This window comes from Lithobates pipiens, unplaced genomic scaffold (assembly GCF_037356315.1).
Source record: "Lithobates pipiens isolate NorthernLeopardFrog02 unplaced genomic scaffold, aLitPip1_a1.2 Scaffold_16, whole genome shotgun sequence".
NCBI lineage: Eukaryota > Metazoa > Chordata > Amphibia > Anura > Ranidae > Lithobates > Lithobates pipiens.
In genome coordinates, this window is record NW_027507748.1 from 58,489,104 (window position 1) to 58,505,133 (window position 16,030).

Below are 16,030 nucleotides of genomic sequence, written 5' to 3' on the forward strand. Positions count from 1 at the left end.
TAGGGCAGTTAGGGTTAGCCCCCTTTAGTTCTAAGGTACCCCCCTAACCCCCCCAATAAAGGTTTAACCCCGTGATCACCCCCCGTCGCCAGTGTCACTAAGGCTGGGTTCACATTGCAGCGGTTTATGAGAACGGAAGTGATTCGCACCGCACTGCAGTGCAAATCACATCCGATCTCTGTGCAATTCGAGTTCAGCCATTCGCCGCACCCGCCGCACCCGCCGCAAATTCGCACGGGACCCTTTTTTTGGCCCGCAGCAGAATCGGATCGCATGGGTGTTCACACCATGCGATCCGAGTTTGCAGATCGCACTGCGATATGCGAACTGATCTGGGGGTGTCAGTAACATTTCACTGACACTCCCAGCAGTTCGCATAGGGCAGTGTGAACTGCCGCCGGGAGGCATGCGATGCGGGAACCCGCCGCGCATTCGTGGCGTTCCCGCATCGCTCCAGTGTGAACCCAGCCTAATAAGCGATCGTTTTTCTGATCGCTGTATTAGTGTCACAGGTGACGCTAGTTAGGCAGGTAGGTATTTAGGTTCGCTGCAGCTTTTTATAGCGCCAGGGACCCCCATATACTACCGCATAAAGCCCCCTAATTGCCCCCTAGTTAACCCTTTCACCAGTGATCACCATATAACTGTTACAGGTGACGCTGGTTGGTTAGTTATTTTTTTATAGTTTCAGGGCACCCGCCATTTATTACCTAGTCTCACTAGTGTACCCCTAAATTTAGGGGTGTCTACTTTCCAAAATGGGGTCATTTGGGGGGGGTTTGTGCCATCTTGGCATTTTATGGCCTTCAAAACTGTAACGCCCTTAGAAAGCCTGAAGACGGTGCTTGGTTTTCGGGGCCCCGTACGCGGCTAGGCTCCCAAAAAGTCCCACAAATGTGGTATCCCCGTACTCAGGAGAAGCAGCAGAATTTATTTTGGGGTGTCATTTCACATATGCCCATGGCATGCGTGAGCAATATATCATTTAGTGACAACTTTGTGAAAAAAAAAAAAAAAGTTTGTAATTTTCCCGCAACTTGTGGCAAAATATAAAATATTCCATGGACTCAACATGCCTCTCAGCAAATAGCTTGGGGTGTCTACTTTCTAAAATGGGGTCATTTGTGGGGGTTTTGTGCCATCTTGGCATTTTATGGCCTTCAAAACTGTAATAGGTAGTGAGAAGTGAACTCAAAAATTTACGCCCTTAGAAAGCCTGAAGGCGGTGCTTGGTTTTCGGGGCCCCGTACGTGGCTAGGCTCCCAAAAAGTCCCACATATGTGGTATCCCCGTACTCAGGAGAAGCAGCAGAATTTATTTTGGGGTGTCATTTCACATACGCCCATAGCATGTGTGAGCAATATATCATTTAGTGACAACTTTGTGTAAAAAAAAAAAAAATTTTTTTTTTGTCATTATTCAATCGCTTGAGGCAAAAAAATAATATATTCAATGGGCTCAACATGCCTCTTATCAATTTCCTTAGGGGGTCTACTTTCCAAAATGGGGTCATTTGGGGGGGTTTTGTACTGTCCTGCCATTTTAGCACCTCAAGAAATGAGATAGGCAGTCGTAAACTAAAAGCTGCGTAAATTCCAGAAAACGTACCTTAGTTTGTAGATGTGACAACTTTTGCGCAAACCAATAAATATACAATTATTGACTTTTTTTTTACCAAAGACATGTGGCTGAATACATTTTGGCCTAAATGTATGACTAAAATTGAGTTTATTGGATTTTTCTAATAACAAAAAGTAGAAAATATCATTTTTTTTCAAGATTTGCGGTCTTTTTACGTTTATATCGCAAAAAATAAAAATCGCAGAGGCAATCAAATACCATCAAAAGAAAGCTCTATTTGTGGGAAGAAAAGGACGCAAATTTTGTTTGGGTACAACATTGCATGACCGCGCAATTACCAGTTAAAGCAGCGCAGTGCCAAAGTGTAAAAAGACCTCTGGTCATTTACCAGCAAAATGGTCCGGTCTGAAAGTGGTTAACAATGCGCTATGCATCCTGACTGGTCCCCGCTGTCTTCTGGGACCTGTGTGTCTCCCAGAAGACAGTGGGGGGGGGGACAGAGGAGAGGCCAGACATGGCGTAGATGTCCACAGATTCTACAGCGATCTATTGCTAGAAGTGGGAGCAAATACCTGTATTAGAGCCAATACAGCACTGTGTCACTTTAACTGAAAATTGCGCGGTCATGCAACGTTGTAGCCAAACAAAATTTACGTCCTTTTTTCCCCAAAAATAGAGCTTTCTTTTGGTGGTATTTGATCACCTCTGTAGTTTTTATTTTTTGCGCTATAAACAAAAGCAGAGTGACAATTTTGAAAAAAACACAATGGGGTTTATTTACCAAAGGCAAATCCACTTTGTACTTCAAGTGCACTTGGAAGTGCAGTCACTAGACATGTGCAATTCGTTTAGTTTCAAATAATTTTTTTAACGAATTTAGACAAATTCGTTAAGTCCGAATTTCCGAATTTTTCAATTTCTGAATTTCAAAATTTGCGAAATTACGAATTTCCGAAATTTCTGAATTTCCGAAATTCCGAATTTCTAATTTTCGGATTTACCAATTTCGAATTTTCGGATTTACCAATTTCGAATTTTCGGATTTACCAATTTCGAATTTTCGGATTTACCAATTTCCAAATTTCGGATTTTTGGATTTCGGAATTTCCGATTTTTGGATTTCCGAATTTCAGATTTTCGGAAATCCGAATTTTTGGAAATTCAAAAATCAGAAAAAAAGAATGAAAATATGTTTAATTCTAAATAATAACTAACTATTAAATTATAGGTATTATAGGAATTCCCTTTCAGATTTGTCTGTTAGTGAACTTAACAAGTACGAATTTATCCGAAGTTACGAATTATCTGAAATAGCGAATGCCACATCTAAACAAATGTAACGTAACAATCTAATAATAAGAACACCTTTTTATTATTATTAATTATTTATTATTAATTTGTTCCCTTCCATTTGTTTAGATGCAGCATTTGTTATTTCAGATAATTCGTAACTTCAGATAAATTCGTACTTGTTAATTTAATAGTTAGTTGTTAATTAAACAAATTTTCTTTCTTTTTTTCAGATTTTCAAATTTTTTAGACTTTCAAATCTTTGAATTCCCAAATTCCGAAAATCCGAAAAATTCGGAAATTCAGAGTTCCGAAAATCCGAAAATCCGAAATTCAAAAATTTGGAAATCCAAAATTCGGAAAATCATAAATTCGGAAATTCGAAAATTCCTAAATCCGAAAATTCTAAATCCAAAAATTCTAAATTCGGAAATTCGGAAAATCGAAAATTCGTAAATCCGAAAATTCTAAATTTAAAAATCCGAAAATTTGAAAAATTGAAATGTGAAAATTCCCAAAATTTCCCAATTCCAAATTTTAGACTTTACGAATTTCCCCATTTTCGATTTTCTGAATTTCTGAAGTTCCGTAAGAATCTAACAAACTAATAAAACGAAAATGAACTAATTTTTTGTCAGTGCACATGTCTAGCAGTCACTGTAGATCTGAGGGGAAGATCTGAAATGAGTAGAAACTCGCCTGATTTTATCATCCAATCATGTGCAAGCTAAAATGCTGTTTTTTATTTTCCTTGCATGCCCCCCTTAGATCTACAGAGACTGAACCTCCAAGTGCACTTGCAGCGCACTTGTAGTGCAAAGTGGATTTGCCTTTCATAAATAACAATATCTTTTACTTTTTGCTATAATAAATATCCCAATTTTTTTTTTAAAAGAAACAATTTTTTTCCTCAGTTTATGCCGATATGTATTCTTCTACATATTTTTGGTAATAAAAAAAAATCACAATAAGCGTATATTGATTGGTTTACGCAAAAGTTATAGCGCCTACAAAATAGGGGATAGATTTATGGCATTTTTATTATTATATATTTTTTTTTACTAGTAATGGCAGTGATCTGCGCTTTTTATTGGGACTGCGATATTGCAGTGGACAGATCGGACACTTTTGACACATTTTTTAGACCACTGACAGTAAGACTGCGGCGGCTCTTTGGGAACCGGTTAAATGAAGTCCGATGCAATTAGAGCAGATGAGAAAAAAGGATAACAAAAGGTAAAAGGGTATTCCTTGAAGTCCAGATGTCTTCAGCTAGCCTGGTTGTTTTGTAACTAAGGTAATCCTTGATAATAGGGTATAGCAAATTTGGCAGAACTTTAAGGTATCCTAATGGTGTTATCCAGTGTAGCTACAAGAATCAATAATGTGAACGAGGCATAGATGTCTGATTTCAGTGTTCATTATAGCATAAGAACTGACTTCCCGTGGAACTACAAGTACCACCAAGCTGAACTGTGTGAATGATGTCTGAAAGCAGTGTCTTATAACAACAAGATGGGCTATGCCCGCTCACCACTCTGGAACTCAGATACAACTGGCCATGATGTAGGTGATGGAGAAGACTCTATCAGGAACTCTCTATCTGTATCCTGGCTCTAGTAAATGGCACCCGCCGCGCCACGCTGCAGCCCACTGGGATATGAAGTGCAGGTGACTCTGGATGACCCGGAACACCCTCAGGTCCGCTGCAAGGAAGAAGCGATGCTGTCCGCAGAGATCCCTCTGGGTATAGCTGAACAGTTCCCCACTGTGTAGGCTGCAAATCAACAGCAGCTCACTGTCACACAGACCTCCTGCTGGCAGAGTCAAACGGCGGCCCAAGAGGCTGATCTAGGCCACGCCAGCTCTTTTTATATCCTTTATATCCTTTCCCAGCAGTCTGTTCTGTCCACTTAGCATTCTGTTAATTGTAGTTCAGATCAGTCCTGCTGGCATTAAAACTTCAGCATTCTGGACTATAGAGCCCACAATGCTTTGCTCTGAATTTTGTCATATGAAAAGGAAATCAGATATAGAGTCCAGCAAACACTAGAGGGAGCCAAACCCACACTAATAACACAACAGAAACAAATGTCTCTGAGTTGTAGGCATAATTGCCAGCTCCTGGCTATATATATATATATATATATATATATATATATATATAAATAAAAAAGTGGCAACCCTAGCTTGGGGTCATGTTCATGTTGATTAATGCATTTTGTAGTGTTTGTGAAGCTCTTTGGATTACGCCTTTTACATCTTCTTCTTTTCCTTTTACAATTTTTGGTTGAATATGTATTTTGTATGTATTTCACACAGTGGAGGAACCACATCTATTGTCATATATTTTGTATTATCGTTTGTGGAAATTAGCTCAATAAAAACATTAAAACTGAAATGAAGATCTGTGTGTGATTGAGGTCTTGGGGTCATTCACAAGGGTGATATGCCTGTAAAGTGTAAATCAGTGGTTAGTTTATGTGATTGGAGCTGCCTGGAGCTGTGTGCAGGCAGCCTATGCTATGCTTTTGGGATGCAGAAGCAGTAGAAACACAGCCGCAGGTTGCAATTTGACAGATGTGTGGGTGAAGGTGTATGACCCCCGAACACAGACAGTGTGCATTCAGGGCCACTTCCTCACACCCTCACATCAAATTAGGACCTGTGGCTGGGGGTGGGGAAGAGCGAGCGCCCCCCTCCTGAACAGTACCAGTCCACATGCCCTCAACATGGAGGGGTGGGTGCTTGGGGCAGGGGGGGCCCCAAAGCACCTTGTCCTCATGTTGATGAGGACAAGAGCCTCTTCCCGACAACCCTGGCCATTGGTTGTCAGGGTCTGCGGATGGGGGGCTTATCAGAATCTGGAAGGGGCCCCCAGTTCCTGGCACTCCAACTTATATGAATGAGTATGGGGTACCCCTACCCATTCACCTAAAAAAATGTATCATAAATAAAACACATTACACATGTTTTTAAAGTAATTTATTAGGCAACTCTGGCGTCTCTTCCAATCTGTTCTCCTCTCGTCCGGCTCTTCTGTGTCCTCCACGGATGTCTTCTCCCCTCTCCGGTTCTTCTCCGCTCTCTCTCTCCGGTTCTTTACCCTCTGTCTACTGTCTTCTACCGGGTCTCCGCTGTCTTTTCGCTCTTTTGCCCACTCTTCTCCACAGTTTTCTCCCTCTGTTCTTCTTCCGATGTTGACTCTACGTTCTCTCCCGCTCTGATGCAAGAGTGCCTGTGCAAATATTGTAGCTGCTGACTTTTAATATATGGACACTTACCTGTCCAGGGAGCCCACGATGTTGGCAACTCAGCCGATCTTTGGATCAGCTGTCGGGTGCAGCCGCCACCATTCCTGGTAAGGGGATCTGCCAGTGAAGGCTTTCTACATTACAGCTGGTTCCCTCCTGTGCATGCTCGAAGATCGCTGCACTTTCTAATTGCCCCGGCGGTGGAGGAAGGAGGAGGAGGAAAAACTTCTGAGAGACAGCGCTGCGGCACCGTCTCCAGCAGTGGGGAATGGTACTTGTCAAAAACTGCGGAAAGTGAGAGGAGGAGAAGCCAGCAGCACTGTGAGGGAGGGGAAGCACACAGGGGAGCCCAGGCAACAAGAGAAAAGGGGGGTGTGGTTGACATGAAATGGGGGCGCAGATACCCATCTTCCTATGGCTCCTCCTGTAGTGCAGCCACTGCAGGGGGGTCACAGGAGGATCAATTCCAGTCAAAAGGCAGTACAGCCATTCCTCAGCAAGTGTCCGTGCCCCCCTGTTGAACTGATGGGGCGGTACAGGAGGAGCAGCTGTACCCCTTTATTAGCAGATCTGCTTTTAATAGCTTTTAATTTGCTTTTAATAGTAAATGTAACAGTCCTAAAGGGACAGAATAAGAGAAGATCATTGTTAGGGTTTACCTAAAGTGTTTGTTACCCCAACATTTCATATTCCTGATATGTGTCTGCTGTACCATGTACTTGTATGAGAAAGTCTTCTGTTCTCTTTGTATTGCTTCCTTTTATGTGAAATCACTGGTGCTCCTGTCAGTCCCTCTGCTTTCCTGGTAAAAACTGGCATGACAGCAGACGGTGGTCATATCTCTAGCTATGTTGGGAACTCAGCCTGTTCTCCTCCAATGACCAGACCCCCTGCACAGCCTTTCACTGGGACGATCAGTGTGCTGCTGCTTCTCCTCCCCCAGCTATTATGCAGCTGAAAATAGAGGGAATGTGATCCCTTTTTTTTATCTATACAAAAATGTTTTGCCTTAAATTTCTATTTTAAACTTAATGGGTTGTTTTACAAGGTGATCATTTACAATCACTTTAGGTCTAGTTGTTTCTATGGAGGAATCACATCTGAAGCTGGCCATTTGAATAATGTTTGGTGGCAATAAATTGATGAAGGCATTTAAAAAGTGACCAGTCCTCTATGATTGTTTTTCCCGTGCAGGCTCAGCAGCCCGGGTGGTAGGACAATAATTGCGCTCTCCTCCTCTGCCATCCACAGCTCTGATTACATCGTGCTCCAGTAGTCAGCCGTTCCTTGTCGGTTATTTAGCGACTTTAATCAGTGTTGCCCTTGTGTGCCCTGTACCTGCCTTCCTTTTATTACAGCTTGTTTGTAATTCAGGCTGTGTGAGCTCCCTATTGATTTATCCAATTATTTTCTTATATGGTTCTTTCTTTCTTTCTTTCTTATCCTATAATTGCTTTTACTTTTTTTTTCTCCTTATCAACGTCTCAACATATGCACTTCCTGATTTTTACCTGCACCTGAAACATGTGGCTGTCTCAGCTGCAAAGTTTAGACTGGATTTACACTTATGCATTTTCCCCACTGTTGCATTTTCCATTGAAAGTAATTGAAGTTCATCATTGTGCATGTCAGCGTGCATCGATGCACATGTGTTTTCAATGTATGTTGCAATACACTTCGTACTGGATATACATGCGTCATAACTAGGGTTGCACAAATACAACTTTTTAAAGACCGAGTACAAGTACCAATATTTTTTTCCAAGTACTCGCCAATACCGATTACCGATACTTTTTTTCATGTGACAGTAGCACTGACAGGTGGCACTGATGCCATCTCCCCTTTGAGACAGATTCCCCAGTCTCTTTCTCAGCAGCCTCAGCTGCACTAAAGATGAATGGACAGGAGACAGCAGCTCCTGTTCATTCATAAACTGAAGCATCATAAACATAGTTTATGATGCTCACTTATGAATAGACAGAGTCAGTGATCATTGACTCTGTGCATTCGGAAAATGAAGGAGCTGCTTAATGACAGATTTACCATCTCCTTCCTTCGCCCTCCATCCTGAAAGATCTGGGACGGGGGGGACTGGAAGAGGACACAGAGGGGAAGTGGGGAAGGAGCGGAGGAGGACACGGAGAAGGAGCGGAGGGGAAGCTGAGAAGGAGCGGAGGAGGACATGGAGGGGGAGCGGAAGAGGACACAGAGGGGGACTGGAGGAGGACACAGATGGGGAGTGGAGGAGGACACAGAGGGAGAGCGGAGGAGGACAGGGAGGGGGAGCGGAGGAGGACACAGAGGGGGAGCGGAGGAGGACAGAGAGGGGGAGCGGAGGAGGACAGAGAGGGGGAGCAGAGGAGGACACAGAGGGGGAGCAGAGGAGGACAGAGAGGGGGAGCAGAGGAGGACACAGAGGGGGAGCGGAGGAGGACAGAGAGGGGGAGCGTAGTAGGACATGGAGGGGGAGCGAAGGAGAACATGGCGGGGGACCTTAGGAGCACGGAGGAGGACACAGGGGACAATCAGGGGATGATCTGTGCAGCAGTGGGGGCAGTTAGGGCCCCCACCGCCACACCGATCATCCCTGACTGTCCAAGTATCGGATTAGGCATTGGAGCATTTGCACAAGTACAAGTACTCTTGCAAATGCTCGGTAACGGCACCGATACTGATACTAATATCGGTGCAAACCTAGTCATAACACATATCAATATGCACTGACATGCTTCATAATATGTTCACATGAATTATAGCGTGTCCACATGCATACATGTTGACGAGTGTTTTAACACGTGTTAAAGCGGAGGTCCACCCTTAAATGGAGCTTCCGCTCATTGGAACCCTCCCCCCCTCCGGCGCCACAATTGGCATCTTTCAGGGGGGAGGGGGGTGCAGATAACAGTACAGGTCAGGTATCTGCACCCACTTCCGGCGTAGATTCTGCAGAAGCTACGCCCCTTTCTGCAGAATCTACGCCCCTTTCTGAAGGTCCCCCCGCTGCCTGCTTGGAAACACACGGATCCCAGAGACAGTGGGGACCATCCTTATTGCGCAGCGCGACTCGCGCATGCGCAGTAGGGAACCGGGAAATGAAGCCGCAAGGCTCCACTTCCTGATTCCCATACCCAAGATGGCGGCGGCAGCACCCGAGAGATGATTGAGAGATCGGCTTCGGGTGCCGACATCGCGGGCGCGCTGGGCGGGTAAGTGTCATTATTTTAAAAGTCAGCAGCTGCAGTAATTGTAGCTGCTGGCTTTTAAAAAAAAAAACAGCGGACTCCCGCTTTAAGTTGTGTTTTTATTCATTTCAGTAGGGAATGCATCAAGCAAAATGCAAAGATGTGAATCCAGCCTTAAAAAAGAAGTATGGGGTTGGTTTTTATTCAGAATCAAACTTACCTAGGTGGATGCAGCATTGGTCCTCTGCCAGCTCTAACACTGAGAACCGAGCAATCAAACACTGCTAATCGCTCAGTTCTCAGGGCTTCCTGAGCAGAGAGCTGGTGAATGTTATTTACCAGCTCTCTGCTCTTCCCTCCTGCGCTCACTAGAACGCTGGGCTGTGGAGGGGGCTGGAGCGGCCAGCTCAGTCTGAGCCAGGTGGCGGACCAGGCATGTGGGCGGATCCCAACTTCGTTGTTGCAATCTTACCTGAGCCTGGACTTGCTCTGATGTCAGCCAACAGCGGGCTTTAGCCTGTTGTCTGCTGAAAACAGGTCACAGGAGTGCAGAATGAACTGCACTCATGTGATTCACAGAAGTACAGCCAAACAAGCTTTGCCTGTACTTCTCCTTTAACCTCCCTGGCAGTATTTTCGAGCGTGACTCTGGGTTGATTTTCTCTGCCAGGAGCGGTAACCCAGAGTCACCCTCGGGGGAACATTGCAGAGCTGTCAGCGGAGTCCCCATATCTTCTCCTGACGATCCAGCGACGTCCTCTGCTGTGATTGCCGGCGAGAGCGCCGACCGGCATCTGACTTCCTGGTTCCATTCCCTGCGAGCAGCAGCAGTGCATGGGAGCGAAACTGGGCAGGTAATTCAAAAGTGATACACACATAAAAGAGGGGATACATTGTAATCTGAGGATTACACTGTATCACCTCAGATCTGACGCTTGATCCCTGTACAGTGCCCCTTGCCTACCATTTTACTGTTATTTGTGCACATAAAATATTTATAACATGGCATCAAAAAAGCGCCACTTTACTACAAAAAGCGCTTTTGCACCAGTTGAGTGACAGTGACAGCGGCAGCGACACAGAGTTGCTCGCAAAACTGACCGATAGTGGGTCGTGGTGAGATTTGTCGTCTGACACTGACACTGATCTGGCAAGTGACAACGGTGATGATCCTGCACCTGACCTCAGTGATGTGCGCACTTGGTGCCCTATTGACTACGATATGGACCAGGTAGCGCCCCCAAGATTCCCCTTCACAGGATCACCTGGGATGAAGGTAGATCTTGGGCGTGACAACCCTCTGGCATACCTGCAATTATTCCACACTGAGGAGGTAATTGAAAAAATTGTCACAGAGACAAATCGCTACCAAGACCAGTAATCCGCTACGCTGCATGCCAGGTTTTCCAGAAGCAGAAAGTGGGAACCGGTGACCAAAGAGGACATCTGGCAGTTACTGGGACTCATCATTCTTCAGGGGGCGTGGGGAAACCACTCCAGAAATGGTACTGGACCACCAATAAGTTACTGGCCACTCCGGTTTTTGGCACCGTGATGTCAGAATACCGGTTTTCACTCATCATGTAGTATTTCCACTTCACGATCAATGAAGAATTTGACGAGTCCACGCATCTTGCATCAAAACTTAAGAAAAATCTGGAAGGTATGCCAAATTATTGTGACCAATTTCCAGCAGACCTACGTGCCAGAAAGGGACATCAGCGTGGGTGAAAGTTTAAAGGCCTACAAGGGACACCTAAGATGGATACAGTTTATTGCATCCAAAAGAGCGCGGTTTGGCATCAAATCCTACATGCTCTGCCAGTCATCCACTGGGTACATCTGGAATTTGGTCATTTACACCGGTAAAGGCACGAAGTTCAACCCCAGGTACAGCGGCTATGGGACGGCCACATCATCAGTCCTCACACTGCTGGAGCCATTGCTGAACCAAGGATATTGTGTGACCATGGACAATTTCTATACGTCTCCAGAACTGTATGAGGTTTTGCTGCAAAACAAGACTGATGTGTATGGTACCTTTAGGCCTAACCGACGTGACATCCCATTTATGTTTGCTAAGAAAAAAACAAAAAAATTGAGAAATGGTTGCCTGGCAGAAGAGTAAGATGATGGCAATGCGATGGCGAGACAAGAAGGATGTGTGTCTCATGAGTACTGTGCACAATACCTCCACTGCCATGCTCCACGCAAAAGGTGGGAAAGATGTGCTGAAGCCACAAGTCGTGATAGACTATAAAAGCACCATGGGAGGTGTCGACAGAGCCGATCAGGCAATGACATTTTATCCGGCTATGCGCAAACAGCAAAAAAAGTATTATAAGAAGATGTTCAGGCATCTTTTGGAACAATGCCTTTGGAATGCATATATCCTGTACAGAGCAAAGAGTGACAAGCCTCTTGTTCATTCTGATTTTATCTGGAAGGTGACTGAGCAGATTTTTGTCAACCACCAGACGCCATCAGTAGCTGTGAACAGACCTGGATGACATGCTGTTGCCGTTGCCAACCCAGAACATCTGACTGGTCGTCACTTTATGGACTACATACCGCCAACCGCAAAAAAGGCAGCACCTACCAGGATGTGCGTGGTTTGCTGTTCAAAGAGAGATGGCAATGGAAAGAAAGTCCGAAAAGAAAGCAGGTTCCATTGTCCTGATTGTGACGTCGGACTTTGTGCTGTACCTTGTTTCAAAATGTATCACACTCAGGATGGAGGTTTATTAAATTTTCTTTGTTTGAAAAATTTCATTATTTTGTATTACATTATTGAATAAAATTATATTTCATGATTTTGTGTTTCAAACTTTATCAGATCTGTCTTGTTTGGTCAGGTTTAATTAAGTAATTACTAAGAATTGCAGGCCTACTATACATAACACCAAATTTCCATGCAAAAAATTGTACCACTTTTGGAACAAAATTCCTGACATAATCATACCGCCAGGGAGGTTAAGGCCCAACTCCAGGAATTAGAAAAAAAATCAACCCCTCCACGAGTTAAATGCTTATTATATCTAGGGGTCTAAGGGGTACTGGCAGGATTATACCTCCCAACTTTTGAACCTGACAAACAGGGACAAATTTTAAATGGGCATGTGTTGCGCTTAATGCACAGGGGCATTAAAAGGAATTTGGCTTAGCTGCAGAGGCGGCTCTTTAATTAGGCAAATTAGGCGATTGCCTTAGGCCTCGCCCTCAGAAGGGCCTCGCGGGCCGCGGCCGCCTAATTTGCCTGACAGGAAACAGTGTGCGGACTCGGGAGTGGAACAGCCAGTGTGTTGCCGGGTGAGCGAGCGGGCGGGTGCTGCACATAGACGCCGCGCCGGCTGTCTGAGCTGATGAGCCTCCACCGCCGCCGCTGCGGACGAGTTAGATGACATCAATCATCTCGGCTCAGTCAGGCTGCATCCAAAACACAGCTCCACCGCTGCGGCGCTGTCCTAGCCTTTTCCCAGTCAGCGGCCCCAGTGCATGGCGGGAGTTGTAGTTCTTCACAGCACAGACAACAGACTTGGGCCTCTGGTGCCTGTGCTGTGCAGAGACTACAACTCCCAGATTGCACTGCATGAGGCCAGGGAGCGCAAAGACAACATCACCTGTCGCCGGCTTCGTTCTTATGCTGCCTTTAGTAGTATAGAAGACTGAGGAGCAGGTATAGTACATGCATCTTCATGCTGTCAGCTGTCTGTACATAATACATTACCCGGTCTTGCTATGGTCTCATGGCCAGTACCCTGACTGTCACAGTCTCATGGTCTGTCTCTGTCTCACAGTCTACCCCTAGTACCCTGTCTGTCTCACTGTCTACCCCCAGTACCCTGTCTGTCTCACTGTCTATCCCAGTACCCTGTCTGTCTCACTGTCTGCCCCTAGTACCCTGTCTGTCTCACTGTCTGCCCCTAGTACCCTGTCTGTCTCACTGTCTGCCCCTAGTACCCTGTCTGTCTCACTGTCTGCCCCTAGTACCCTGTCTGTCTCACTGTCTGCCCCTAGTACCCTGTCTGTCTCACTGTCTACCCCCAGTACCCTGCCTGTCTCACTGTCTGCCCCTAGTACCCTGTCTGTCTCACTGTCTGCCCCTAGTACCCTGTCTGTCTCACTGTCTGCCCCTAGTACCCTGTCTGTCTCACTGTCTGCCCCTAGTACCCTGTCTGTCTCACTGTCTGCCCCTAGTACCCTGTCTGTCTGTCCCCAGTACCCTGTCTGTCTCACTGTCTTCCCCTAGTACCCTGTCTGTTTCACTGTCTGTCCCCAGTACCCTGTCTGTCTCACTGTCTGTCCCTCTGTCCCCAGTACCCTGTCTGTCTCACTGTCTGTCCCCAGTACCCTGTCTGTCTCTCACTGTCTGTCCCCAGTACCCTGTCTGTCTCTCACTGTCTGTCCCCAGTACCCTGTCTGTCTCTCACTGTCTGTCCCCAGTACCCTGTCTGTCTCTCACTGTCTGTCCCCAGTACCCTGTCTGTCTCTCACGGTCTGTCCCCAGTACCCTGTCTGTCTCTCACGGTCTGTCCCCAGTACCCTGCCTGTCTCTCACGGTCTGTCCCCAGTACCCTGCCTGTCTCTCACGGTCTGCCCCCAGTACCCTGTCTGTCTCTCACGGTCTGCCCCCAGTACCCTGTCTGTCTCTCACGGTCTGTCCCCAGTACCCCGTCTGTCTCTCACGGTCTGTCCCCAGTACCCTGTCTGTCTCTCACGGTCTGCCCCCAGTACCCTGTCTGTTTCTCACGGTCTGCCCCCAGTACCCTGTCTGTCTCTCACGGTCTGCCCCCAGTACCCTGTCTGTCTATCACTGTCTGCCCCCAGTACCCTGTCTGTCTCTCACGGTCTGCCCCCAGTACCCTGTCTGTCTCTCACGGTCTGCCCCAGTACCCTGTCTGTCTCTCACGGTCTGTCCCCAGTACCCTGTCTGTCTCTCATGGTCTGCCCCCAGTACCCTGTCTGTCTCTCACGGTCTGCCCCCAGTACCCTGCCTGTCTCTCACGGTCTGTCCCCAGTACCCTGCCTGTCTCTCACGGTCTGCCCCCAGTACCCTGTCTGTCTCTCACGGTCTGCCCCCAGTACCCTGTCTGTCTCTCACGGTCTGTCCCCAGTACCCTGTCTGTCTCTCACGGTCTGTCCCCAGTACCCTGTCTGTCTCTCACGGTCTGCCCCCAGTACCCTGTCTGTCTCTCACGGTCTGTCCCCAGTACCCTGTCTGTCTCTCACGGTCTGTCCCCAGTACCCTGTCTGTCTCTCACGGTCTGTCCCCAGTACCCTGTCTGTCTCTCACGGTCTGTCCCCAGTACCCTGTCTGTCTCTCACGGTCTGCCCCCAGTACCCTGTCTGTCTCTCACGGTCTGCCCCCAGTACCCTGTCTGTCTCTCACGGTCTGTCCCCAGTACCCTGTCTGTCTCTCACGGTCTGTCCCCAGTACCCTGTCTGTCTCTCACGGTCTGTCCCCAGTACCCCGTCTGTCTCTCACGGTCTGTCCCCAGTACCCTGTCTGTCTCTCACGGTCTGCCCCCAGTACCCTGTCTGTCTCTCACGGTCTGCCCCCAGTACCCTGTCTGTCTCTCACGGTCTGCCCCCAGTACCCTGTCTGTCTATCACTGTCTGCCCCCAGTACCCTGTCTGTCTCTCACGGTCTGCCCCCAGTACCCTGTCTGTCTCTCACGGTCTGCCCCCAGTACCCTGTCTGTCTCTCACGGTCTGCCCCCAGTACCCTGTCTGTCTATCACTGTCTGCCCCCAGTACCCTGTCTGTCTCTCACGGTCTGCCCCCAGTACCCTGTCTGTCTCTCACGGTCTGCCCCCAGTACCCTGTCTGTCTCTCACGGTCTGTCCCCAGTACCCTGTCTGTCTCTCATGGTCTGCCCCCAGTACCCTGTCTGTCTCTCACGGTCTGCCCCCAGTACCCTGCCTGTCTCTCACGGTCTGTCCCCAGTACCCTGCCTGTCTCTCACGGTCTGCCCCCAGTACCCTGTCTGTCTCTCACGGTCTGCCCCCAGTACCCTGTCTGTCTCTCACGGTCTGTCCCCAGTACCCTGTCTGTCTCTCACGGTCTGTCCCCAGTACCCTGTCTGTCTCTCACGGTCTGCCCCCAGTACCCTGTCTGTCTCTCACGGTCTGTCCCCAGTACCCTGTCTGTCTCTCACGGTCTGTCCCCAGTACCCTGTTTGTCTCTCACGGTCTGTCCCCAGTACCCTGTCTGTCTCTCACGGTCTGTCCCCAGTACCCTGTCTGTCTCTCACGGTCTGCCCCCAGTACCCTGTCTGTCTCTCACGGTCTGCCCCCAGTACCCTGTCTGTCTCTCACGGTCTGTCCCCAGTACCCTGTCTGTCTCTCACGGTCTGCCCCCAGTACCCTGTCTGTCTCTCACGGTCTGCCCCCAGTACCCTGTCTGTCTCTCACGGTCTGTCCCTAGTACCCTGTCTGTCTCTCACGGTCTGCCCCCAGTACCCTGTCTGTCTCTCACGGTCTGCCCCCAGTACCCTGTCTGTCTCTCACGGTCTGCCCCCAGTACCCTGTCTGTCTCTCACGGTCTGCCCCCAGTACCCTGTCTGTCTCTCACGGTCTGCCCCCAGTACCCTGTCTGTCTCTCACGGTCTGCCCCCAGTACCCTGTCTGTCTCTCACGGTCTGCCCCCAGTACCCTGTCTGTCTCTCACGGTCTGCCCCCAGTACCCTGTCTGTCTCTCACGGTCTGCCCCCAGTACCCTGTC